Here is a 26,068-nt window from a genome sequence, read left to right on the forward strand (position 1 = left end):
CCCACAGCTGCCAAGCTTGAGGGACTCTCTCATTAGATCCACCTGCCTCACCTTAAACCTTTTACTTTTCTAACTCAAGATACCCCCTCGTACACGGTAATGCAAACAGGGCCCTGCTCCCTTAAGTTCCAGAGGACACCAAGATCAGTCACTCTTTCTCCAGTTTCAGAAAAAAAAAAAAGTCTCATCACCGTACTCAACTCTCCTGTGCCAAAAGCTCCATATCCTCTCCCTCTTCCTCTTTCTCCTATCTGCTTTACCAACTTTTCTATATCTCCAATGTCATACTTAAATTTTCAGTTAACCACTCAGCTTTTATTACAGGGACCATCATTAAACATAGAGTCGGAGGTACAAGGTCTGCCAATAGCCCAGGTGATAAGAAACAATAATTAGTTTGGGGACATTCACAGCCCCAGACTCCAAAAAACTCACAAAACGGACTTTAACATAACGGGTTTATCACTGACTGCAGCAGTGTCTCCTGGATGTTAAGGTAAAACCGCGATGCTAAAGAGAACAAGTGCCTTAAGATTTGCTTCAGGTAAAACACTGAGGGGTCTAAAAATTCCCCTTTCCAATAATTCCCCTTCTTTTCTTCCCTCCTTACTACCGTCTTCTACTCCAACACTTTATCATCATAATCATAAGCTTTTAATATGTCTAAAATTTATTTCTTTTCAAACATTTTTTCATAAGCTCCAGGGAGCCAATTGGACCTATCTAAATGGACCAGACTCACCCAGAATAAGTATCATTTAATTCTACCTTATCATTCCTGGTCTCGGGAACTCCTGGAAAATTTCCTCCACCCCAAAAAGAACCCTCCATCTTCCATCTTGGGACTCTTTTCCCTCACTCACCAGGATCTAAAATTTTTCCAGACATAATTTTCTGCCTTTCCATCATCTTGTGAGGACCAGCCAGTCAGTTCCACAGAGCCCGGAAAAACACAAAAGTAATCAGGCACCCCAGGACATGGTCAAGCACTTTAACTCTTCAACGCCCACAAAAATCAGCAAAAAGCAGTCCCCAAAGACCTGATGACGCCCACAAAATCAGCAGGAAGCAGTCACGAGGGATCTGATGATGTCCCATTCCCACCCATTAAAGACCCCAAATTCCCCCAAATTCTTATAAGAAACAAAAGGGTGGAATGTTATAATTTTAGCCAACCAGCATAGCTGGCACTTCCGGGTTCCAGGGCCACGCATGTGCGAACAAGCCCTCAGACAAAAATACCTAGCCACCCCGGGAACCTTAAAAGCCCCTGAGTGACCCACGTGCAGCGTGATTGCATCACCTACATATGATGCAGCTACATAAGTGCTCTCGTGCATGCGTGAGCTCCATCATCTGTATATGACGTAACTATGTCACCGCCCCCCCCCCCCCGCCCGTGTGCATGCACTAGGCGCCTTTAAAAGCTGGACGCGCCATCTTCAGGCCTCTCTCTCTGCACACCGACTTCACCAGGCCTGTTCACGCCTCCTCTAATAAACCCCTAAGTGGGTTTGTTGCGGGTTTCATGCTTTCTTCTCACTCACGCCAGGTAATTTCAGTCTGTGCTTTCTGCTTGCTCTGGTGAAATGGAGCCTTCTCAGGGCTCCCATGGCATCGATGACTGAGCTACTGATGGCTTTGTCAGTTTAAAAGACTTCAGCCTCCTCCTCGGTTCTCTTCACAGGTGAAATTCAGGCCTCCCTCTCCTAGAGCTGTTACTAGATCTAGACACGGTTTATGTCGCTGAAGAGGAAAAGTCACAAAACAGACTTCAATGTAGCGTTTTACTGTTCCTTTATTTAAAGGAACTCAGTTTCGGTTACTCTAGAGGTGAATGATTGGATAGAAAAAGGGCAAGTGTTTACATAAGGATTGAGAAAATGTGTCTGATAAGGGTTTCAAGATGTGTAAATACAAGCTATGATTTAAGGTGTGTAAGGGCAAGTTGTAAAGATGAGGGTGTGAAAGCTTAGGTTGTGATAAGAAAGTGATTTAAGGTATATAAAAGAATAAAAAATGGTTCAGATTTCTTTCCCTCCCTGTACTACTGTTGTTTTGGGACTTAGAGAGTTCAGAGTTCTAACCTTAATCTATGGAGTTCTGATAAGCTGTTAACCTTACTGGTAATGCACCGATACCATCATAGTCGCAAACTAAGATCTTGAATTTCCTTTGGTTGTCTTCTAAGTATAAGTGCTTCTCACTATGCTAAAAACATCTGTCTAACCAATATGCACCCAGTCTTCTAGACAGAGGGAAGAGGCCCAGGTTTCATGGTCTCTGTTCATACTGAAAATCCAGATCAGTTGAGCTTCCGCCCTTCTGCTCACTGGAGGTCTCTGTCTTTCCCGAGCGCGCTAATATTAAGGAGTGTTCACTCTTTTAACTTCAAATCATTTCCCAAGCTGCTTCTCTGACACAAAGGTGTGAGTCCACTGCCTTTCCTACAACGTGGATTTCAGTACAGATTACAAACAGTGGTGATGATAATGTATTTAAAACTTAGCTCTTTTTGTAAACTGAAAAGTATCTTGTAAGCTTCAGGAAATCAGGTTGAATCTACCTCTCATGGGTCAAATGGGCTCCAGATAAGTCAATCAACAGCTGTGTTCCCACCTGCCTATCATTAGGAGTGGGAACTCTTCCACACACACACCCCCCACCTGCTCTTGGGACTCCTCTCCCTCAATTACCAGGACCATGGGCCTAAAAGTTTCAAGTGGAATTTGAAATTTTTCCCAATGAAAAATTTTGCCCTAAACTCCTTCTGCCCCTAATATATATCTGTTCCAGATTCTGCCAGGTCCAGGTGTTTTTTCAAGACCTGCATCCCAGACAGTTTCAAAACTACTCGCCCCTGGTGGTCCCAGTCCCACATTACTGCCTGTACTTCCCTAGCCCCATCCGGTCCTGTAGAGCCTGGATAGCAAGTGAAGCATCTTGCTCTTCCAAGACTTGGCCAACATCCCAGCTTTCTTGGGTCCCCAGAGATGTCAATGCCCTCCCCACAAGACAACAAGAAGCCATCTAAAGAGCATGGTACCCCCATTCCTGCCTCAACATCACCCCTTCCTGTTTCCTCATCTTTTATAATAAGCAAAAGGGAGGAAAGTTAGAAACCAGGCTCCCTTGCAGTCTCCCTCTGTAACTCAGCCTACCAGCAGCTAGCTGCGTGATCATAAGTCGCCAACCCTTTAAAAGATTCCTGCCGTCACAGAACACTCTCTAGTTACCTCTCTTGTTCTTTTTATTTTTAAAGATTTTTATTTATTATGTATACAGGGTTCTTCCTGCATGTATCCTACAGTACAGAAGAGGGCACCAGATCTCATTACAGATGGTTGTGAGCCACCATGTGGTTGCTGGGAATTGAACTCAGGACCTCTGGAAGAGCAGCCAGTGCTCTTATCCTCTGAGCCATCTCTCCAGCCTCCCTCTCTTGTTCTTTTTCTCTGTCTTCTGACTCTCTGTCTGTCTGTCTATCTGTCTGTCTGTAGGTCTGTCTCTGTCTCTTTCATGTCCCCTCTCCCAAACTTCTTACGTGAGATCTGTTTCATAGTGTGATCTCTTATCAGCACGCCTTGGCCCCAACCCTCCAAGGCTCACCCCCACCACCCTATCACCCTGCCACCTAATCCTAACACCCTCTCTCTCTCCTCTCATGGCCAAGTCCAGTTCAATCTACTTCTTTCTCTCCCTGCTCTGGATTCTTCCAGATGCATCTAGCTGTTCTCTTGTTTATATCTACCACACAAACCTTCCCCTCGGCCATACCTAGAAGCGGTTGGTCATGTTTATGCATCCCCCTACTCTCTGAGGAGGGCCCTGCTGGCTGAGTCCTCTGCCTTGCACAGGTGTGGGGACCAGGCTGAGCTCCTGGTGCCTCTGAACTACTATGCACGGTTCAGGCTGTGCCTCACACTGTTTCAGCGTGGAAGTCATCCATGGGGGTTGAATTATCCCGAGGCTGTTTCCTGGCTCTCAGGTTTCGGCACATGCTCTAGCACATGCCTGGGCAAAAACAAGGGAGGCAGAGGAGGACACGCTTCAGGGGAAATGCATTGAAAATATCATCACATCCTGTGTTTGGTCTCAGCTGCTTTCCTTTCCTTTTTAAACTAAGATGTTTGTCTCTTCCACCTTTTTTATATATGGAATGTGTGAGTTAAGACATTAATGTTAAGTACTTTCTGGCCAACAAACCTCTTCGCCGATGCAAATAATCCCAATCAGACCTAGGTTTAACGGGTGCCCGCGCTCCCGGGTAGTCCCGGGAAAATACGGTGTGGAGGGAGGAAAATCGAAAAGACCACAGGAGAGGGAAAAAGGGGAGGCCGTGTGTTCATTCTCTGGGGGGCAATTTAAATAGCCTGAGGGAGTGGTCTTGACCTTCCCTGGGAAGGGGTCACAGTTTGATGGACTTTCTCAGAGGTGGAGTTTGGACTGAGGCAACTCCCAGGGGAGGGAGCTTGGAATGGAGTTTTCCGCCCAGCTTTCCAAAAATGGATGCCAGGGAGCTGGGGTGAAGCCTCCATCTAAACATTCCAGACTCTATGCATGAAGGGGTGCCAGGGAACTGAGGTGAAGCCTCCATCTAAACATTCCAGACTCTATGCATGAAGGGGTGCCAGGGAACTGAGGTGATGCTTCTGACCAAACAATTATGACATGAGAGTGTGTCACTCTTGGGACTGAATAATTGGCTCAGCAATTAAGAGCACTTGTTACTAATAGATACTCTGTAAAAGGCGATAGTAGGTTCCTCCATTGATGCAGTAAGGCAAATCAAGCTGAATTAAAAGTAAAAGACCAGGTTTATTGGGCAAAACATTCCCAGGTGACCTTTCTAGCCCCAGAGATGAGGCAGGGGGAGGGGATAGGAAAAATCTCAAGGCTGCTCTCAAGAAGGGGGTTTAAATACCCTATAGGCATGATCTTGAACAGCTACTAGCTTTGGGAGAGGAGCTACTCCTGGGGCGGGGGTTTCAGAGAGGGCCAGCTAGCCTTCTTGGATGTATGGGTGCTGGTAAAAGTCTAGCTACTTCCTGTTGTTGTGGGACGATGTGGGGAGGGGGACTAGGGAGTCAGTGGGCTCACACTCAGCGGGAGGTATGGGTGAAGAAGCATTCGGTTAACTGCCATCCTGGAGACCTCAGGAATTCTGTTTGAGGGATCTAAGAAGGAAAGTTGCTAGGAGGAAAAAAAAATTAGATTATCATCACCAGTCATATGAATGGGGCTGGTCATGGGAAGAGTGAAGACTGCCAGAAAGAACGGAACGGAGATGTGCCCTGGTTGTACAAAAGAATCTGAGCAAGACACAGATCAGATAAGTCCTTCATTGACACATTCTGGAAAACTGGAGGGTGGAGAGTCCCAGCTGCTGGACGGCCCGTTTATCCTAGTTAGGTACCCGCTTGAGTCTGTAGTACCAGCACTGATGTCCCAGGAGCTTGCGGGGGTGGGGGGTGGGGGGTGGGGGGGTGGAGCTTCCAGGAAATGTTGAGGACTTCAGACACAAACTTGATGACCCCGGAAGCTTTGGGATGGTCTGTGGCAGGTCAAACCAAGGAATGATGGGCTCCAGGAGGACCTGAGCCACCACATCTGCTGTTTCCCTGGAGGTAGAGAGTCACTCCATCCATCCTGCAAAGGTGTCAAGAAGAATTTAAAAAGCTTTTTATGAGTGGGCATGCGGGTGAAGTCAACCAGCCAGTCCTCGCCCGGTTGGTGTCCTTGGAAATGGTGCAAGGGCTGCTGTATCTGGAGGACTCCCTGTTGGTTAGCCTTGGCACACATCTGGCAGGAGGAGTGGATCTGTAAAATATGGGCTCAGAAATAGGTGGGATCAAAGAGGGGCTCCAGAGACTAATGTTAGTTTCCACCAGGCCAGATTCCTTGATACAGTAGCAGAACACTTTCCCCCAGGAACCTGCACGTGTCTTTAAAACAGTTGGAACAGATTTATATCTTGGTGTCATAGCAAAGGCTATGGATTTGGGTTAAAAGGCATTAACATTTTTCCTATGTCTAGAGAGCCTGGTTTTAACCCAATGAAACACTCCTGTAAGTCTATACTTAGAAGACAACCAGAGGAAATTTAAAATTTTGAGCTTTTGCTTAAAGAGTGAATAGCCAATAGGTGATCAGTTTATCAGAACTCTGTTTATCAATGATAAAACTCAGAGTAATAATGGCACAGAAAGAGGATAGACGTCCAAAACATCTTTACATGCCTTAAATCAATTTTTGTGTTTCTTTAGTGGGAAGCTACATCTGAAAGCTGTTTATCCTTTACTGTGAAGCCTGTGAACGAGGCAAAACTGTCTGTATTTTTAACAAGAAACTTAACGAATGAGCTACCGAAGTGGTCGTAGCCTTGGGGTTTGGGGTGAGTGTTAAACTGGTGATACCATCAGTAGCCTGGTCACCTAGTCATCAAATAGCACCAGATCTGAGAAGAGTGGATTTCACCTGAGTAAGCGGAAGTGAAGCCACTTAAAAACAACAGGGGCTTATGGGCTACCTAGGCAGCTACCCCAGGTTCCTCCATGGTCATTGAGGACAGAGGTTCAACTGCCAGGCCCGGAAGACCTGACACTTTCCTTGGAGTAGGAGTTTGGGGAGACTGGCCGACCTTGTCTTGGCAAAGCAGGGTAATCAGTGTCCACAGTCTGGACTGGTGTCAGGGACCATTGCCCTAAGAATGATAGCAGGGACCATTGCCCTAAGAATGATAACAGATATATCAGCGACCATTGTCCTAAGGATGGTTGCAGAGAGCCCCACATCCCAACTATCTTGAGAACTGTTTGTTAACGGAACCACAAAAGAATGTTTCCGCTTACACAAAAAACACCAGGTATGCTAACTGGTGACCTTTGCTACCCTGCCAAGTTCCTTCTTACCCCTACCCCCTCATTCAAGGGCTCTATAAGCTGTAACCATTACCCTAATAAACAGAGACCTTGACAATTGAATTCTGCTTGGTCTCCTTCTTTTCTCTCACCCATGATATTTGCGGGTAGAACCCCTTCAGGACCCTGAATAACTGGACCAACAGGACGGGTCAGACTGGGTCTCAGCAGCAGATGGAGTGAAAGACATTTTTTGTGCTCTGTGGTTGGATTTGCTACATTTAAAGTCAGCTCCAGGTGAGAGTTCTGTTCTCATCCATCTTTCTTGTGGGAGAGAGTGGTGCTGCCAGGAGCTGGAATGCCTCTGTCCTGAAAAGCTTTTAAATGGCATTTGAGGGTCAGAGGATCACTATCTGTTGGGTATAGCTAAACAGTTACCTGTTTTAGATTTAACTTTGAGAACAGATTATAAGCGAAATCTGAACATATCAAAGAAGTTGGTCCCTTATGAGGTAACTGATGATTAATTTGTATGTCTTAAAAGATTAGGGTTTTATAGCTTTGTCCCATTAAGGTTAGCCTTAAGAAATAACAACTTTTGAATTGAAGCTCTATTTTAATATTAAGATAAGATTTTTAACTCATAAACACAGTGACCAAAGAGAATAGGATCTTTCCTGACCCCTTTAAAGTACACCATTATAGAACACAACAGTTTTCTTTATGACTTAATTTACCAAACTAGCTACAGCTTACCAGTTTTAGTCAAAGCTAGGAGGTTAGACACACATCCCTAAGTCAGTCTCTTAGCCTGGATAGACCTTGGGTAAAGAGAAACCCTTTGCCAGACTGCTTAGGTCACCCTCTTGCTACATCACAAGATAGGAATACCTCAGTCTCTGCTGTTCAGCTGTGGTCCTAAGACAGAGAGCACAACCATAATTTCTAGAAGGCAAAGTGAAGTTTCAGCAGTGTAAACAATTCAGTGTTTCTAAAATCAGTAACAATTTGTTACAAAATCTGGCTGCCAGCGAGATATGTCCCTGTATATGAATGCATGGAGGGGCTGCATCTGGGTAAAACCAGCATTGTTTTAGATCCTCTTTCATAAACCTTGTTATCAGGACAGGGCAGGAATTACCATATAAAAACCCACCCTAATCCAGCATATCTTGGAAGCCTGTTGTCTTGTTGGTGGGCTCATTCCATGTGGTCACCCTCATTCCACATGGTCACCCCCATTCCACGTGGTCACCCCCATTCCACGTGGTCACCCCCATTCCACGTGGTCACCCCCATTCCACGTGGTCACCCCCATTCCACGTGGTCACCCCCTATTCCATATGGTCAATCCCCATTCCACATGGTCAACTCCATTCCACGTGGTCACCCCCATTCCACGTGGTCACCCCCAATCAAGATGTCAGTGAAGTCATATGACCTCCCTCTTCTCCAACCTCAGTCAAAACGGAGGCTGCCCATGTGGCTCTACTTAATTAGGGTAGTGACAGATCTTGTGTAGCTTTCCAGAACAGTTTCAATTTGGAGTTATAAGTTTTTAAATTAATTTTTTGTTATAAATTTTTCACCATATCCAATTGCTTAGCTGTTTTTTAGTAAGGTAGAATAGCATAAAATAACTTTAATAATATTCTTTATACCCAATTGACATACGAATCTCTGTCATTACATCAGATTTAGTAGCTGGAAATCCCAGAGGCAAATTCTGAGCCCAGACAGCTCATTGTAATAGTAACAGCTGAGTTATTACCAAGACTTATGGAACATATAAACTCGGGCATTCAAGACCAGTCAGAAACAAGCGTGCAGTGGTCACATACATTGACACACCCAACTGAACCTGAAGTAATTCTTTTTTTTTTAATTTGATAGCTGTTTTTTATTGAGGGTATAGGAAGGATTTTATGTTCCATCTTCAACACCAGAGGGAGTCTGCTAGAAAGAGTAAAATACCATGTATTCAAATGGAAATTTCTATCAATATATTTCATTTTTTAATTTTTTTTTAGACCAGGCTGACCTCGAACTAACAGAGATCCGCCTGCCTTTGCCTCCCGAGTGCTGGGATTAAAGGCAAGAGCCACCACCCACCTGGCTTTTCTATTGTTTTTATTGAGCTATATATTTTTTCCAATCCCCTCCCTTCCTCCCCCCCACCCACTTCTACCCTCTCCCATGGTCCCCATGCTCCCAATTTTCTTAGGAGATCTTGTCTTTTTCTACTTCCCGTGTAGATTAGACCCATGTGTGTCTCTCTTAGGGCCCTCGTTGTTGTCTAGGTTCTCTGGGGTTGTGAATGGTAGAGCCTGAGGTCATTCTGTGTGGCTCCCATGTCCACAGGACAACATACAGGCTCAGATCCACACAGACATACAAAATAGACAGGACTTTTCTAACAGTCTTAGAGGTAAGAGACTTTGGAATGTGGGTGAGTAAGTTTAGGTAGAAGACCTTTGGGGGCCCTTTGCCTGCAGGAATAGCAATTGTGGACATTTGGAAATCACAAGTTTGCCAGTTTTAGCCATTGATTTGTATTGAGGCCAAGCTGAAAACATAAAATCTGAGTCCAAGGGTCACAGAGTGGGTCTACAGACTGCAGGAGCCAGAGCCACGGAGAAGACACAGGGGCTAGAGCTTCAGCTGTGATCTCCCCGGCTGGTGGGGGAGGGGAGAACGGGAAAGGAGCTCCCGTGGGTGCAAGAGCCTGCAGGAGCCAGGCAAGCACACATGTATCCGTGTGGAAAGTAATACAGGAAAAATCAGACTCTAGAATTTGGAATTGGGTTCAGTCACAGACAAGCAATCTGTCTATACCTTACTGAGGGCCAGAGCTGCAGACTCTGAGAGAGAACAGGTGCGTGCTGGGCAGGAAGCGGCGGACCTCTCTGGCTCTGACTCCCTCACTGTGATAAACACAAGGATGGGACATTTACGCAGTGTAGGGTGGAAGAGCAGACAGAAATAGGCAAGGAGAGCTGATCCGTTGCGGGAAGAATCCCAGTGCGGCAGACGAAACACCAGGGGAACCTAGTGAGTAAAAGGCAAAGTGGGTGCCCTTTGGCGGGCCCTGCCAAGGCATGTCAGTAAGAAAACACACCAGGAACAGCGGAGATAGTGCAAGAGGTTTATTGGGGGACAAGGAGATAAAGCTCTACTTATTTCTACCGTAGGGCTTTGGAGATAGCGGGCAAAGGCACTTGTCACCAAACCTGAGTTTAATCTCAGCGAAGTACATTGTAGAAGGAGAGGAAGGACTACAGGAAGTTACGTTCTGACCTCCACACATGCATGACAGCATGTATGCGCTCGCACGCGCGCACACACACACGAAGGATCGAGGCACAAGTTCTGAAAAGATCAATGTCCTCATCATGGGCAGCATCTGTCCTCTACATTTCTAATTCTGCAGTCACAGATTCCTGATTCACAGTCCAATTCTGGCACTCAGGAAGCAAAGGCAGGAGGATCACTGCAAGTTATCAGCCAGCCTGGTCTACCTAGTGAGTTCTGGGCCAGCTACTCTCTGTTCAAAGTGGAAAGAGTGCCCAGCCAACCAACTAAATAAATAATGTGAACTCAATTGCTGAGGCATTGTCTGGGCTGCCCCATTCTGGTTGGGCACGAACTCGGGTGCTGTGCTCAGAGCTGGGAGCTGGGAACAAAGTCCAGGCCTTTCATCCAGTCTCTGCATTCATGTGAGCTTCCTCAGGTCTTCACACAACAGCACACCCGTGATGCTGGCTCTGAGGTTCCACTGTTTGCTCAGCTGGACGGCAGGAAGCAGCATGTTCGTACACGCCGTGTTTTGGGCAGGCTGCATGCCTCCAGGTGTGGGGGTGAATGAAGACAACCCAGGTCACCAGTTCTGGAGCTCCCCTCCCACGGGAGCAGCAGGGGATATTTGCAGACAACTGCAGCAGGTATGGGCACCTCGAAATTAAGGACTGAATCAGAGCCATGTCGAGTGGTACAGTCAAGGTCCGAAAGAAAGGCTCAGCAAGAAAGTCTAGAGTAATGGAGTGTGCTTCTGCTTTTGACAGTTTGAACACCTAAAGTGGAATCCTCGCTCAGAGTTGATTAATAGGTGCTAGGCTGGGAGTAAAGACACACATGACCTCTGCCCCGGGGATTTGCACATTTGCAAATACTCTTTCATGGCTCAAACGGCAGCATTTCCTTGGAACTTTGGTGCACTGTCTTCATACACTTTGCTTAAAGTACATTTCTATCATTTTGGTTTAATTCCACAGTGACTCTATTTAACGGCTGTAAGCCTTTGATATGTTTGACAAACTTGCCAAAATCAGCTTCTAAAATTAATTCCTTTTGATCCAGGATTTACTTTTGGATCTCCCGAGGGGCCTAGAATATTCCCCTGCATCCTGTAAAGACACGCACTAGACATATTTCTGTGGATGAGTGTACGAGTTACCTGGTTCACAGCTATGATGAAATAACTGATACACAACTTAAGGCATGAAGTTCTGGGGCTGGAGAAACAGCTCAGCGCTTACGAGCACATATGCTCTTCCCACAGGAGCTGAGTGCGGAGTCCAGCAACTCGCAATGGCCTGTGACTCCAGCTCCAGGGATCCAGTGTCTCCCCCGGCCTCTGAGGACACCACACACATACCCACAAAATAAAACAAGTAACCCTTTGAAAAGAAAGTCGCAGGGACCCAGAAAATAGCTTGGTTGGTAAAGATGCATTTGCCCCCCAGCCTGACAACCTAGTTCAATTTCTGGGTTCTGCACAGTAGAAGAACAGAACTGGCCAGGTGGCAGTGGTGTACACATTTAGTCCCAGCACTTGGGAGGCAGAGGCAGGTGGATCTCTGAGAGTTTGAGGCCAACCTGGTCTACAGAGCAAGTTCCAGGACAGCCAGAGCTGTTAAACAAAGAAACCCAATCTCGAAACAAACAGAACAGAACAACACTGACTCAAACTGTTCTCAGACCTTTACACATACACTACGGTACGCACCCATGCATACCATGTGTTTGGCTGGAGACTTCAGCTCACTCCTGCTTGATCCTGAAAGCCCCTTTCCTCTCTCTCCAAGCCCCGCCCTCTCAGAAAGACACCAAAAAGCCCAGTTCCCCATTCTTGGCGGCCACTGCAGCTCCTCCCCTGAAGTTGCCAGCTTCCCAAGTCCTCTCCTGAAGTGCTCAGCTTTTGACCGTACTTGGGCGCACATTCAGCTTGCGGTGGACACGTCATCTCCCTTCGCCTACAGGCTGTACAATTTCCCTGCTTTAATTTGGGCATGTGACTTCTCCTGCCTCGACCCTTGGGGCTGGAGAACTCACCTGGAGTTGCTTTGCTCAAATAAACCTGTTCTTTTACTTTTTCAGTTTGGCTTGATTGGGCTTACTGTGCCAGCGGAGAAACCTATTATCAAGGTACAGAAAACCTATTACCATGCACACACACACACACACACACATTATACATCCACACATGCACTATGCACATAGCAATAATGATAGTAATAATAATAATAAATTCCAAAACTCTAATGAAGAAACAAGTATGTTCCTAAGGTCTGCTGTTTTGGGTATTTTCTCGTTGCCGTGAACAGTGCCTGAAAAGATGAATCTTAAAGACAGAATGTTTATTTTGGGTCATGACACAGGAATGCAGGGATGCAGTCTACCACAGTGGGGAAAGCATGGTGTTGGAGAGGCTTCCAGCTGCGTGGCCAGGAACCTGCTCACCCCTCCACAAGTCTAGAAGCAGAGAAAGCAGCGGGCACTCATCTGACTCCTCCCCAACATCTTTATTCAGCCTGGAGCACAGGCTGCTGGATGGTGTCACCCACTTGAGGGTGGGTCTCCCCTCTTCACTCCATCCCTTCTGGAAACTCCATAGAGGTGAGCCTCCTGGGTGATTCTGGATCCAGAGAGCCAAGAATGAGAAGTCACCACCACATCTGCTCAGCTCAGTGAGGCCAAACGAGAAATAATTAACTCAAACAGAGGTCAGAGGTCAGACCTCAGACAGATCGCAGCTGAGCCTTCGGGCCCCCTCCGCAGACACGCCAACCCCAGAAGCAAGCCTGGCTTTGAAGTGTTGTCCACCTCTGCGGAGCTACAGTGTAGGTATCTTATCCAGCTCCTCAGGGACTGAGCCTGCTCCCCGTCCCTTCCTCCTAGACAGGTTTCCATAAGCACCAGGTGACTAAGTCTCCTTCAGCCTCTTGTGATATAAATCAATAGCGACACTCTCCATTCTCCTTTTGAAAACCTTAGAGCATGTGGTCTCTCTTTGGTTCCAGAACTGGGAAGGAGAATTCCTGGGTTTGGTGAGAGACCCTGCCTCAAAAAGTAAAATGGAGAGCAATAGAGGAAGACACTTTACACACATACACCACACACACAAGCCTGTGTGCATGCACACCCAGACACATAACAAACACAACCTCTTGAGGAATCTCTCAAAGCCCATGAAAGAAGATCCACTGCCCCTGGGACCTGAGCAGCATCCATGCACAGACAGGGCTCCAGACTGCCTGCTCAGCCATCTGTCAGGCTGCCCGAAAGTTTTCCAGACTCTTAAGACTTGAAAAGGTGACCGTGAATTTGTTCACAACTTTATAGGTCAGTCATTTAGACTAGATCAGCTCCTCCTGTTGTGGCTTGTCCATCTCTTGCCACTAACAGGCTTTCAGTAGCTAGACAGAACCAGGTGATCTGTAATGGTCTCAGCCGGTAGCTCAGGCTAGCTCTCAGCTAGGTGCCTTGATTATCCTTCCCCTCTCTCATCCTCGCTCAGGCTAGATAGATCCTTGACAAGGTGGCGGAGGATCCTAAGAATATAAAAACATGGGACTGGAGAGATGGCTCAGAGGTTAACACACTGGCTTCTCTTCCACAGGTCCTGAGTTCAGTTCCCAGCAACCACATGGTGGCTCACAACCATCTGTAATGGGATCTGGCGCCCCCTTCTGGCCTGCAAGCAGAACACTGTATACATGATAAATGAATGTTTAAAAACACTGAAGGGCCATCTGCGGCTGTCTCAGAAGGCATAAGACATCATTCCTGTCACATTCTATTGGCCAAGAAAATCACAAGGCCAATCAAGAGTGGGTTAGAGGAAACAAAGTCACTCAACAAAGAAGTTACTGTTCTGGAACAGGACAGCAGCCATCTTTGTCATCAGCCCAACACAGCTGGAGACTGCACTGTTGGTGCTCTGTGCAGGCAATGGAGACAGAAATAGTCCCTCACCACAAAGAGCCCAGTCTTTCTCCAGACCGTTTCTGACCAGGGGTGCATTCTGTGTTTCTAGAAACATTGCAGGCATGTTTACGTGTGCCGATCCTGATTACATGGAAAACGATCTTTTTCGTGTTCTAGAGATTCAACCTGGAATAAAATTCAATCAGCCCAGCTCACGTCCCCTGACAGTACTGGGCAATAGAGGTGAGAATCGGGTTTTGAGATCTGTCCTCTTCTGCATGTGCACACAGATGTGCTTGAGTGTGTGCTAGTGTGGAGGTCACACTGCTGTGCATGAGACGAATTTGTATGAGTGTTCATGTGGAGGTCATACAGGTGTGCATGAGTGTGTGCTTGTTTGGAGGTCACACGGGTGTGCATGAGTGTGTGCTTGTTTGGAGGCCACACAGGTGTGCATGAGTGTGTGCTCGTGTGAAGGTCAGAGGATCAGCCTTTGTTGTTGCTTCCTAGGAGACTGTCCACCTTGTTTTGGCAACAGGGCCTCTCATTGGCCCGGGGTTCAACAACTCAACAAAGTAATGAGCAAACCCCATGGGTCTTCCTGCTCTGGGATTCAGACTCAAGCTTGCATTGAAAACACTCTGACTAAACCATCTCTCCTCAGCACCAGAATCCACCTTGAGAAACACCCTCCTTCCCTTGTGGGTCTGCATCAGCCGTGTAGAGTGTGTCTCCATCCTTCATCCAAGGAAGCCAAATTAAGGCATTCAAGGGTGACGGTGGTGGTGACGGTGGTGGAGATAGTAAAACAGCAGTCCTGGTCAGCCCAGCTGAGATCCAGGTTCCCGTCTGGTATGGACTTGTCTGGGTGCTGAGGTTGGAGACCATCACTAGGAAGGAGCAGCAGAGAGGAGAACTTGTCCGGTCTTGTACTCTGGGAGAGTGCTCAGCATAAATGGGTTCCCCAAGAGGACTAAGGGAGACCAAGGCTGGGGCAAACATGTGAACCTTTAAAGCTACCAGCTTCAGATCAGCACTCCCTAACTGTCTACACGCAGACTCCGGATTCAGCTGTGTTCTCTGTGTGAGTTCGGCTCCCAGACAGTGCTCTGCCCAGGGACGATGTTCAATCCCATGACGACACCTTGTCACTGCGGTGGACTGAAATGGCACCTTTATTTGCCACCACCAAGTGTCTACTGCTACGCTGCAGACTCTGTCCAGCCACTGCATCCATGACACACTTTATAAAATCTCATTTAGTATTGCAGTTCCACCGCGGCTGCTCAAGGCCCTGTGGGAGCTCCGTTGGCTATGAATTTTCTTGTGTTTTGAGGGACTCAGAGCGGCAGCCCCAGCTTAGGTGAGGACCCACAGACACTGTATCCTCAGAGCTCTGCACGGCTCACAGGCAACCCCACAGAAGAGTCTCTCATCCCAGCGAGTGCTGACTGTTGATTAATATGTCAAGGTCGTGTCTTCTAGGACTCCGTTCTCTCCTGCCACAATACAACCCAGGGCTGGAACCCCCGTTGTCAATTTAGTGAGCCATCTTGCCGCCCTTGAGTCTTTTTCACTTGGACTATTTCCCCTCTCTGGAATCCTGTAGAATCTTTTCTGATTTTTGGGTTTTTTACTATGGACACATGAACCGATTCTAGAAAAAATGTATAGAATTCTTTTCCTTCTCTTTCTGGAATTATCTAGACATTGTGTCTCCTATATGTATCTTCTCGTGTGGTTGTTTACATGAGAACTGTTCCAGACCAAGTCGCAACAGTCTAGAGGAAGAAAACAGCTCTTCACTAGGTGTGGGGATTTCCCCACAAACAATTTATGTTCTAGAAACTTCCATCCCTGGTGAAAGACTACTAACAAGTAATAGAGCCTCAAAAGGTGCAGCCGAGCTGACGATGGGCAGATTGTGGGGGACCTCTCCCTGAGGGGGTTAACACAATGCCTCGCAGGTGCAGACTGGGTCCTCAGGCAGCAAGCTGCTATAAAGCAAGGCGCTGCCCTCACTTGCAGCTCATCGTGTGATCTCTCCCACGTATCTCACCACCGTGGGGATGCCATCGGCCTTATTAGAACGGGACATGTCATCACCAGGTCTTGAACCTTCCCAGTTGTGAGTTAAACCACCTATGGTTAACTCTCCACCCCACCCCACCCTCATGATCAGATGAGTTGTGGTGCACACACCTTTAACCCCAGCACCTATAATCCCAGATCTGGCCAGTGGGGTTACAGAACAAGTTCCAGGACAGCCGGAGCTACACAGGGACAGCCAGGGCTACTGAGAGAGAAACCCTGTCTTGAAAAACAGACCAAGTCTGTTAACAAAAGTTAACTAGCCCCAGGTGTTTGCTTTTGAGATAGATTATCATGTAGCTCAAACTGGCCTCCATGTCTAACACGTGTACACATGGCTATAACACACGTGTGCGCGCGTGCACACACACACACACACACACACACACGCAACCAAACAAAAAATTTAGACCACTAGGTATGGGGATAGGTAGCCAGGTATAGCAATATGCAACTGTAGTTCCAGCACTTGGGAGTTTGGAGGCAGGAGGATCGGGAGTTCAAAATCATTCTTAGCTACATAGAGTTCAAGACCAGCCATGGATACACGGGACATTGTCTCAAATAAATAAATAAATGAACATGAGCAAACAAAACCACGATTGAATAATTTATGGGTAATTTTAATATACCTGTGAGTTAATCTCCATTATCAACTTGATAGATCAGCTTTAGCATCATGAACAAATCTCCAGGGGTGAGGGATCATGTGTGTTAACTGTCACCCCAAATCTGGGCAACCCAATCCCATGGGCTGGGGTCTCAGACTAAACATAAAGAAGCAAGTTAGCTGAGCACCAGCATCCATCTCTCTGTCTGCTTCCTGAAGGTGGATGTGATGTGATCAAGTCACAAAACTAGCAACTAGCAGTTCCTTCTCTCTCTCTCTCTCTCTCTCTCTCTCTCTCTCTCTCTCTCTCTCTCTCCTCTCTGTGTAACCCTAAAACTTGCTCTGTAGACCAGGCTGACCTCAAACCCAGAGATCTGCCTCTGCCTGCCTCTGCCTCCTGAGAGTTGTGATTAAGGCATACGCCACCACCGCCCTGCGACTGTTTCCCTCTGAGGATGCTGTTGTATTTCATCCCAACAAGACAAGAACTAACACAGTCCCATAAACAGAAAAAGAACAAATCACTATGATTTTTTTTCTTGAAATAGTCAAGTTACAACACAAGCAATATTATGGCAGCAGAATTGAGACTGAGAGCAACTACCCAGAATTTTGAGGATTCTTGTTCCCAGTCGTCACCACGTCCTGTTGAAACTGTACAAAATGTTGTTAATTGCTCCATAGTACAAGTGAGCAAAGTGGCGATTATCAAAATTAGCTTCTCAATTTTTGACAAAGTAACATATTTTCAAGAAGTTGAAAGAAGGCTTCCCATCAATATGTCTATAAAATGAATACAAAGAAGATTGCTTTTCCAGTTCTGAAAGGCATTAGGTTCTGATTGTGTAGGACACAAACGCTACTCCATTTTGGGTCTGATCAGAACATCCCTGCCCACATTCAAAGCACAACCATCAGCTGTGTTCTCCTTTGGCGGACTCAGATTCCACTCAGCAGAAATCCTGGCATAATTTACCTTTCGAGATATTGCTGACACACTGCCAGCACAATCTTCATCTTTTCTTTTTTTCCCCATAAACTCATTAATCATCTAAAAGGGGCTTTGATGGAAATGACAAAATCAGGCACTGGTGTGCAATTAGAACGTCTAATGGGTTTTGATTGGGAACTTGGTTGAGATTCAGACCCCATAAGACACTGAAAAGAAGAAGAAAAAAATGGTTTTCGTGAAAATGTGGTTTTGCAGGCTGCTTATTGTTCCAGGAGAGTTTTGAACTTACGATCTATCTGAAAAAAATGCACATAAAAATATTACACAGAAAATTAAACAAATTTAAAGTCTATATACCCTAAAGAACTTTTATTCAGTTAGAATTGGCAAAATAAAGGAAGTGTTTTATTGAGGCAGGATCTCACACTGCAGTCCTGTCTGACTTGGAACTCTGTGTAGACCAAGCCGGCTTTGAATTCACAGAGATCAACCTGCCTCTGCCTTCTTACTGCTGGGGATCTCATGGTATGTTTACAGACTTTATTTTTATTTAATTGTGATGTGGGATTCCCCTCTGTATGCTGTGAATATGTTTTATTACCATAAAGAAACTGCTTTGATCAATAGTAGGGCAGAATATAGCCAGGCTGGAAGAGATATAGAGAGAGTAGGCAGAGTCAGGAAGACACCATATCAAAGGAGACAGGTGCTAGATCCTTACCAGTAAGCCGCAGCCTTGTGCTGATACATATATGACTAGAAATGGGTTAATTCAAGATGTAAGAGCTAGCTAGAAATGTGTCTGAATCATTAGCCAAACAGTGTTGTAATTAATACAGTTTCTGTGTGATTGTTTGGGGTCTGGGTGGCCGGAAAATGAAAGAACAATCTCCATTTACATAACTATCAGAAGATATCTCATGTAACCTTGCCTCAAACTCATTGTGTAGCCAAAGATGATGATAGAATCTCACTCTGTAGCCTTGGAAAGTCTGGAGTTCTCTGCGTTGACCAGGGTGGCCTTGAACTCACAGATATCCAGTTGCTTTAGCCTCAGGAATGCTGGAATCAAAGGAAAATGCCACCACCGAGTTTTAGCCTTGAACTTCTGATTCTACCTCTGCTGCCAAAGTGCAGGGTTACAGGCTCCTGTGTGTGTCCCAGTAAAGCCCTGATCTATGCCACACTGCAGATGGAACCCAAGGCTTCATTCATAGCAACTGAACCAGATCATCAGCCCTACAGATACACTTTCAAATATTTTTATGTCAAGTCAATTACTTTTTAATTCCTAACAATAACTAGTGAGGTTATTTCAGATACAGAAAATAGATTTTTCTGTTCCCCAATAATAGGCTTCTCAATTGACACAGTGTTGGAGGAGGGAGCCACTTGTTGATTTCTAGCCATCCAGCTAGCTTAGACTCAAAATAATCACACAAAAACTGTAATAATGGGCTGGAGAGATGACTCAGAGGTTGAGAGCATTGCCTGCTCTTCCAAAGGTCCTGAGTTCAATTCCCAGCAACCACATTGTGGCTCACAACCATCTGTAATGGGGTCTAGTGCCCTCTTCTGGCCTACAGGCATACACACAGACAGAATATTGTATATATAATAAATAAATAAATAAATATTTGTAAAAACTGTATTAATTAAATTACTGCTTGGCCCATTAGTTCTAGCTTCTTATTGGTTAACTCTTATATTAATTTGGCCCGTTTCTATTACTCTGTGAATTGTTACATGGCTGTGGCTTACCAGATAAAATTCCCAGCATCTGTCTCCAGCAGGGCTATATGATGTCTCTCTGACTCCGCCCTTCTTTCTCCCAGCATACAGCCTAGCTTTCCCCGCCTAGTTCTGCTCTTCCCTGCCAAAGGCTCAAAGCAGTTCTTTATTCATTAACCAATAAGAACAACACATAGACAGAAGGGCCTCCCACACTAACACAGCAAGTCAGATCAAGTCAAAACTGAAAAAGTAGAACAGGTTTATTTTAGCAGAGCAGCTCCCGGGGTGGGTTCTCCAGTCCCAGAGATAGAGGCTGGAGAAGCCATACATCTGAACTAAAGCAGGGAACTTTTATAGGTTGAAGGTTTATACCCAAGTAGGGTCAAAAGCTGACCACTTTAGACGGGGACTTGGGCAGCAGGCATCTTCAGGGGAGGAAGCTACCATAGCCACCAAGAATGTAGAACTGGGCTTTGTGGTGACTTTTATTTCTTGGACATTCTCTGAGAGGGCAGGGTTTGGAGAGAGAGGAATGAGGTTTTCCAGATCATGCAGGAGTGAGCTGGAGGTTCCAGCTGAACACAGACTAAAGAAGAACTTCAGCTTGTTTATGGAAAACTTCAAACATACAAAATAGTAGAGGGATCTGCACAGAGGTGATGTGGGATCTCCCTCTGTATGCTGTGATTACCATTAATGAATAAAGAATTGCTTTGAGCCTATAGCAGAGCAGGGCAGGGCAGAGCAGAGCTAGGCAGGGAAAACTAAACTGACTGCTGGGAGAAAGAAAGGTGGAGTTGGAGAGAAGCCATGAAGCCCTGCTGGAGACGGACACCAGAACTTTAGCTGTGGTGATACACAGATTAATAGAAATGGGTTAAATTAAGATATAAGAGTTAGCCAATAAGAAGCTAGAGCTAATGGGCCAAGCAGTGATTTAAATAATATAGTTTCTGTGTGATTATTTCGGGGCTAAGCGGCTAGGAACCAACAAGTGGCCTCCCTACTACACAGAGGGTCCAATCAGCTATTTCACAGGTCCAACAATGATCAACCAACAGTCTATTGTTTCATCTTTATCTCCCACTTAGCCACCACTAGTAGACAAGACTAATTATGAATAGATCACATTGTTCCATCTATAAATACTTCAGTGTGTTTTAGTAAGACATCCTCTTTAAAATACCCACAATGCCTCTGGGCATGGTGACTGACTTCTGCAATCACAGCACTTGGGAGACTGAGGCAGGAGAATTGCTCTGAATTTGAGGCTTATATTATCTACAAAGTTACAGGCCATCCTAGTAATAAATGAAAAAAAAGCAAAAGTCCAGGAACATAGTTCTGTTGGCAGAGTCATGCCCAACACATCTGAAGCCAGTTCCATCTACAACACTGCCACATTAAACATGGTGCCACTCCTCCATGCACTTGAGAAGGCAGGAAGATCAAGAGTTTGAGATCCACTTGTACCCATGAAAACCCTTCTCAAAACCAAACAAACAAAACAGTAAAAACCCACAACACTGTTATCATCCTCAGAACAAGTTAACAATTCCTTAGGCTCGTGGCTGTGCCTTGGAATGTGGGCCAAAGGCCTGGGGTAAAGATTTGCTCCCAGCTTGCTATCATCAGATGACCAGCCATTTAAGAGCCAAAAGGAGCTCTTCAAGTAAAGGAGGGTGGGGTATCTTTAAAGGGAATATCAAAACCTCAGTTCTCATTTACATGTATGGGTGTTTTGCCTGCATGTACATATTTGCCCCACGTGTGTGCCCACATGTGTGCATAGAGCCCGGGAAGATCAGAAGAGGGTATCGTGTAGAAGGTGTAGGGTTTTCTTGGACTGGACTTACAGACAATTGTGAGCTGCCATATGGGTGCTGAGAATCAAACCTGGATCCTCTGCAAGAGCAGCCAGTGCTCTTAACTACTGAGTCATCTCTCCAGCCCCCTATAAATGAGGTGGTTTTTTTTATTTTAAAAAACATTATCAAGGTAATGATGGTCCATGCCTTTAAGTTCATCATTCTAGAGGCAGAGGCAGGTAGATATCTAGGTTTGAGGCCAACCTGGTTTACAGAGGGAGTTCAGATCAGCCAAAACTACACAGAGAAACCCTGTCTCAAAAAAAAAAAACAAAAAAAAACACTAATACAAAAAAACAAACAAACAAAAAGAACCATCAAATATTTAGGCATGGTGGCACATACCTGTAATCCCAGCACTCAGGAGGTCAGGATTTCAAGTTCAATCTTGGCTACACAGTGAGTCCAAGATCAACCTGGGCCACAAGAGACTCCAAAGAACAGAAGGCAGAAGGAACTCGACAGACTGGTTTTAGAAAAACTTAGAAAAGAAAGCCATCTGAGGAGGGGGCTATTCAGGCAAGCAATATCAGTCCATAGGCATCTACTAACATGCCCTGGGTCTTGTATTTGAGCCCATTGGCCCTGAACTGCTTTCTCCCTTCCTGTTTCCCACCTCAGCAAGGCAGCTAAGGATGAGAGCAGCCACCAACAACTGACTCCCTTCTGCCCTTCACGGGGTATCCCTGAGTATCCTGGGATGCTGTCCCAGCTGTCCTGCTGGAGGACAGACAGGCAGCAGGGGCAAGAGGCTTCTCCTCGGCTGGCAGCTGGCCCACTGAGCACACTGCTCTGGAAAGGAAAAGCAGGTAGGCATCCTCCCCAGGACTCTGCCCAGAGCCAAGAACACTAGATCCCCAGGCTCAGTCCAGCGAGGTAGGAACAAAGAGTGCCATGTCCTCTCAACCTTCCTGGTTGTCAGGCCTGAGTCCAACTCTTTTGATTCATGTCTGAGCCCTGGCTTGAACCTGCCCTCTGCCTTTTCGATGCCTTGTACCTGAGAAACTTATGTCAAGCACTGTGGTGCAAACCTGTGATCCACAGAGGAGGGAGATCTCTGTGAGTTTGAGGCCAGCCTGGACTATATAGTAAGTTCCAGGTCAACTAGGGCTTCATAGGAAGACCCTGTCTCAAACAAAACAAAAAAAGAAAAAAACAAAAAAACTACAGGTGGACTTTCTCCCCTCATCCCAGACACAGAGACTTAATATTAATTATAAATGTTCAGCCAATAGCTCGGGCTTATTATTAACTAGCTCTTACATCTTAAATTAACCCATTTCTGTTCATCTTCATTCTGCCACGTGGCAGACCAGGTCCAGTCCTGTGTCCAGCACTGTCTGGATGCCTCAACCCCACCCTGTGATTTAACAATCACTCCCTGATGTTGGATGGAGGACAGGTTCTATAACACAATGGGAAAGGACTCTTAGGGACACCGCTTCAGAAACCTTGGGTGGACTTAAGCCCCCTTGTCTGACCCCTACCAAGCCTCATCAAGCCCTGTTTCAACCATGTGGTCATGCTTTCCAAAGGGCAGTCACCCTACCTTTGTTTGGAGTGTAGGGTGAAAGGGGCCAAGGAAAAAACACCCTGACTCTGATATGACCCCAGGAACAGGGCTTGAGATCCCACCAATCCCTGAGCTTGCCCCAGAGTCAGGCTAGAGTAAAGCCCTAGAAACAGGCTACAAAAGTCTACCAATCTCAAGCCACCCTGGAAAGCACCCCCCAACCTTGTACCCTATTCTGTTTGCTACTACTTCTTATCCTGGAGGCAGCCATTCTCCTGGATTTTTCCTTCGCAATAAATCTCTTGAGTGAGGTTTGTTGTCCAGTGTGACATTTCCAAAGAATCATAACACTTTCACTGGAGAAACGTTCCCCTAGCCAAGTAGAACTGTAACATGTAGATGGAAGTTTCTCTTTGACCCAGTCCCGAAGCCTTTCAGTCCCAAATAAGCACACAGAGGCTTACATTAATTATAAACTGTTTGGCCTACTGCTCAGGCTTATTACTAAAAAGCTCTTACAACTTAAGTTCACCCACAATTCTTGTTTATGTTTAGCCGCATGCCTTGGTACCTTTTCTCAGTAAGACATTCTCATCTTGCTTTCTCTGGGTCTGATTGGTGACTGATTCTCTGCCTGTCCACTTTCCAGAATTCCCATAGTCTGGGTGCCCGCCTATACTTTCTGCCTGGTTACTGGCCAAGTAGCATTTTACTAAACCAATATGAGTGACAAATCTGAACAGTGTACAAGAACATTACCCCACAGCAGTAACACTTCCCTGGACCTGAGCAGAGATGTAACAACTTCACGGGAAACCCTCCCCTGCTGGGGCAGAGTTGTTACAGTTGCACTAGGGAAACCTTTCCCTGGAGCAGGGCTGTAAATTGCTACTCTTACAGTGACTTTGTGGTATCCCTGGCTCCCAACTGCCAGGATCTCTTTGTATCTGAGCTGCAACACTTACAGGGAACACAACCCTTTCTCCCTACATCAGCAACACACCTACTGGGAGCAGTAAAAACCATGGGCAGGAAAGAGCTAGACTGGACAGCAACAAGCATGACAAAGGATCAACAACCCACTCCTGACAGTATACAGAAGACCCAGTTCAAAATGAGTCACGCATTTAAATACGAAACACAATCCTATACTCTCCCCTAAACGAAGAGGAGCTGGCAAGATGGCTAAGCAGGTAAAGGCACTTGCCACCAACTCCAATAACCTGCATTTGACCGATATGCTAGAAAGAGACCTCACTCCTGTGAGCTGTCACCTGATCTCTGATCACACACTATGGCATGTGCATGTCCTTACCTTCACACACAACAAAATGCAATTTTAAAATTTAAAGAAGCTGCAATGACTTAATCCCAACACACAGGAGGCAGAGGCAAGTAGATCTCTGTGAGTTCAAGACCAGCCTAGTCTACAGAGTGAGTTTCAGGACCGCCAGAGCTACATATGAGACCCAGTCTATAAGAAAAGAAAAAAAAACCTCAAAAAACAAAACCAAACAACCAAACAACAATAACCAAAAAACTCTCAAAACTTAAGAAATCCAGTTAGAAGGCTGGAGAGATGATTTAGTGGTTATGAGCAATGGCTGCTCTCCCAAAGAACCAGGGTTCAGTTCCCAGCATTCACATGGCAGCTCACAACTGTCTGTAATTCCAGTTCCAAAGGATCTGACAGTCTTACACAGACGTATATGCAGGCAGAACACCAATGCACATAAAATAAAAATAATAGAAATGAATCATTTAAAAAAAAATCCAGTTAGGAAATGGACTAAAAGTCATGAACAAACTGTTCACCAAAGAGGATAAAGAGACAGGAAATAAACAGAGGGAAAGGCGCTCAGTGTCAGTGTCTTTAGCCATTCATAGAGAACCCCAGGAAGTGAAAAGGGCACGGTCACAGCAGGGCTGACATGCGACTCAGCTGGAAGAGATCAGCCCAGCATGCAAGAAGCAGTAGGTTCAGTGCCCAGCACCGCAGAATTCAGGTCTGGCGGAGCACACTTATAATCCCAGCACTCAGGAGGAGGAGGCAGGAGGATCAGAAGTTCAAGGTTATCCTTGAATACACAGCAAGTTTGAGGTCACCCTGTGCCCTGATAGAGGAGACCTCATCCTACAGCAACAATAAAACCCTCAAATAAGCGTATAGCGGTAGCGCACACCTTTAATCCCAGCACTGGGAAGGCAGAGGCAGGTGGATCTCTGTGAGTTCAAGGCCAGCATGGTCTACAGAGGGAGTTTCAGGACAGGCTCCAAAACTACACAAAGAAACAGTCTCAAAAAAATGAAAAATAGTAACAATAACACTCCCCAATAAATGAAAGTGCTATTGACTAGGGTACCTTAGACAATATCCACAGAATCATATGGGGTAGAAGGTGAGAAGGTCACAGATATTGACTGAGCAGACAGGGAGATGGGTCAGCAGGTAAAGGTACCTGGTGTCAAGCCTGACAATATGGGCTCCATCCTTGGGACAGACGCACATGGTGCAAGGAGCGATGGACCCCTGCAAGCGGTGCTCTCATCTTCACAAACAAAATAATGTAATTTTTAGAGGTGTTTAAAAGCTGTTGAATGGATGCATTCTTGCAATGACAAAATTTTAGAAATGAAGATGATTGGCAGACAGGGTGAGGGGTGGAGGTGGGCGGTAGGAACAGCAGGAAGGAGGCCATGGCTATAAAAGAGCATCATGAGGGATGCTGGTGGCCATGGAAACGGTCTTTATCTTCACCGCATCTGGATCCATATCCTGCTTTTTAGTATACTATGTTGTTTCTCAAGATATTATCATAGGGAAAGCTGGGTAAAGGCCAACTGCTCTTCCTGTAGTAAGTAGTATTTCTCACTGGTGCATGTGACCCCACAGCTCTCTCAAAGGGGATAGAAGAATTTATTTGGAGTCAAATATGACTGACATTGGCCCAAGAACACAGGCTTGGGGTACTCCAAAATCTATTTCAACATGGAAGCAGTTTCCTGAAGTTTCTATAGTAACAGAAGCAAGTCATAAATCAAGGCAATTTTCAAATGCATCAGTGGAAGCATCAGCAAAGCAGGCAGATTGTTTCAGCCCTCAGATGCTGACTGACTGTGTTCTTAGCTTTCTGACTGAATGGGAAGCAAGTGTTTTGCTTGTGCATTCCAAATGATTTACTCAATGCTCACAAAGATTTTAGGAAAGCCAGGCCGGTCTACATGAATTCCAAA

At 45.9% G+C, this 26,068-nt stretch overlaps 2 long non-coding RNA genes across 2 annotated transcripts; both read left to right on the forward strand.

Moving 5' to 3' along the window:
• Window positions 1-1,429: 1,429 nt before the first annotated feature.
• Window positions 1,430-6,983, forward strand: LOC148120746 (uncharacterized). Its single transcript, XR_015003907.2, has 2 exons — window positions 1,430-1,552; window positions 6,267-6,983. It is a non-coding gene; the product is annotated as an uncharacterized LOC148120746 (long non-coding RNA).
• Window positions 6,984-8,857: 1,874 nt separating this feature from the next.
• Window positions 8,858-15,765, forward strand: LOC146893356 (uncharacterized). The gene is made up of 3 exons (XR_015738709.1): window positions 8,858-10,801; window positions 11,419-12,979; window positions 13,759-15,765. It is a non-coding gene; the product is annotated as an uncharacterized LOC146893356 (long non-coding RNA).
• Window positions 15,766-26,068: the final 10,303 nt, after the last annotated feature.

The sequence above is a fragment of the Myodes glareolus genome, chromosome 9 (assembly GCF_982192425.1).
Source record: "Myodes glareolus chromosome 9, mMyoGla1.1, whole genome shotgun sequence".
Classification (NCBI taxonomy): domain Eukaryota; kingdom Metazoa; phylum Chordata; class Mammalia; order Rodentia; family Cricetidae; genus Myodes; species Myodes glareolus.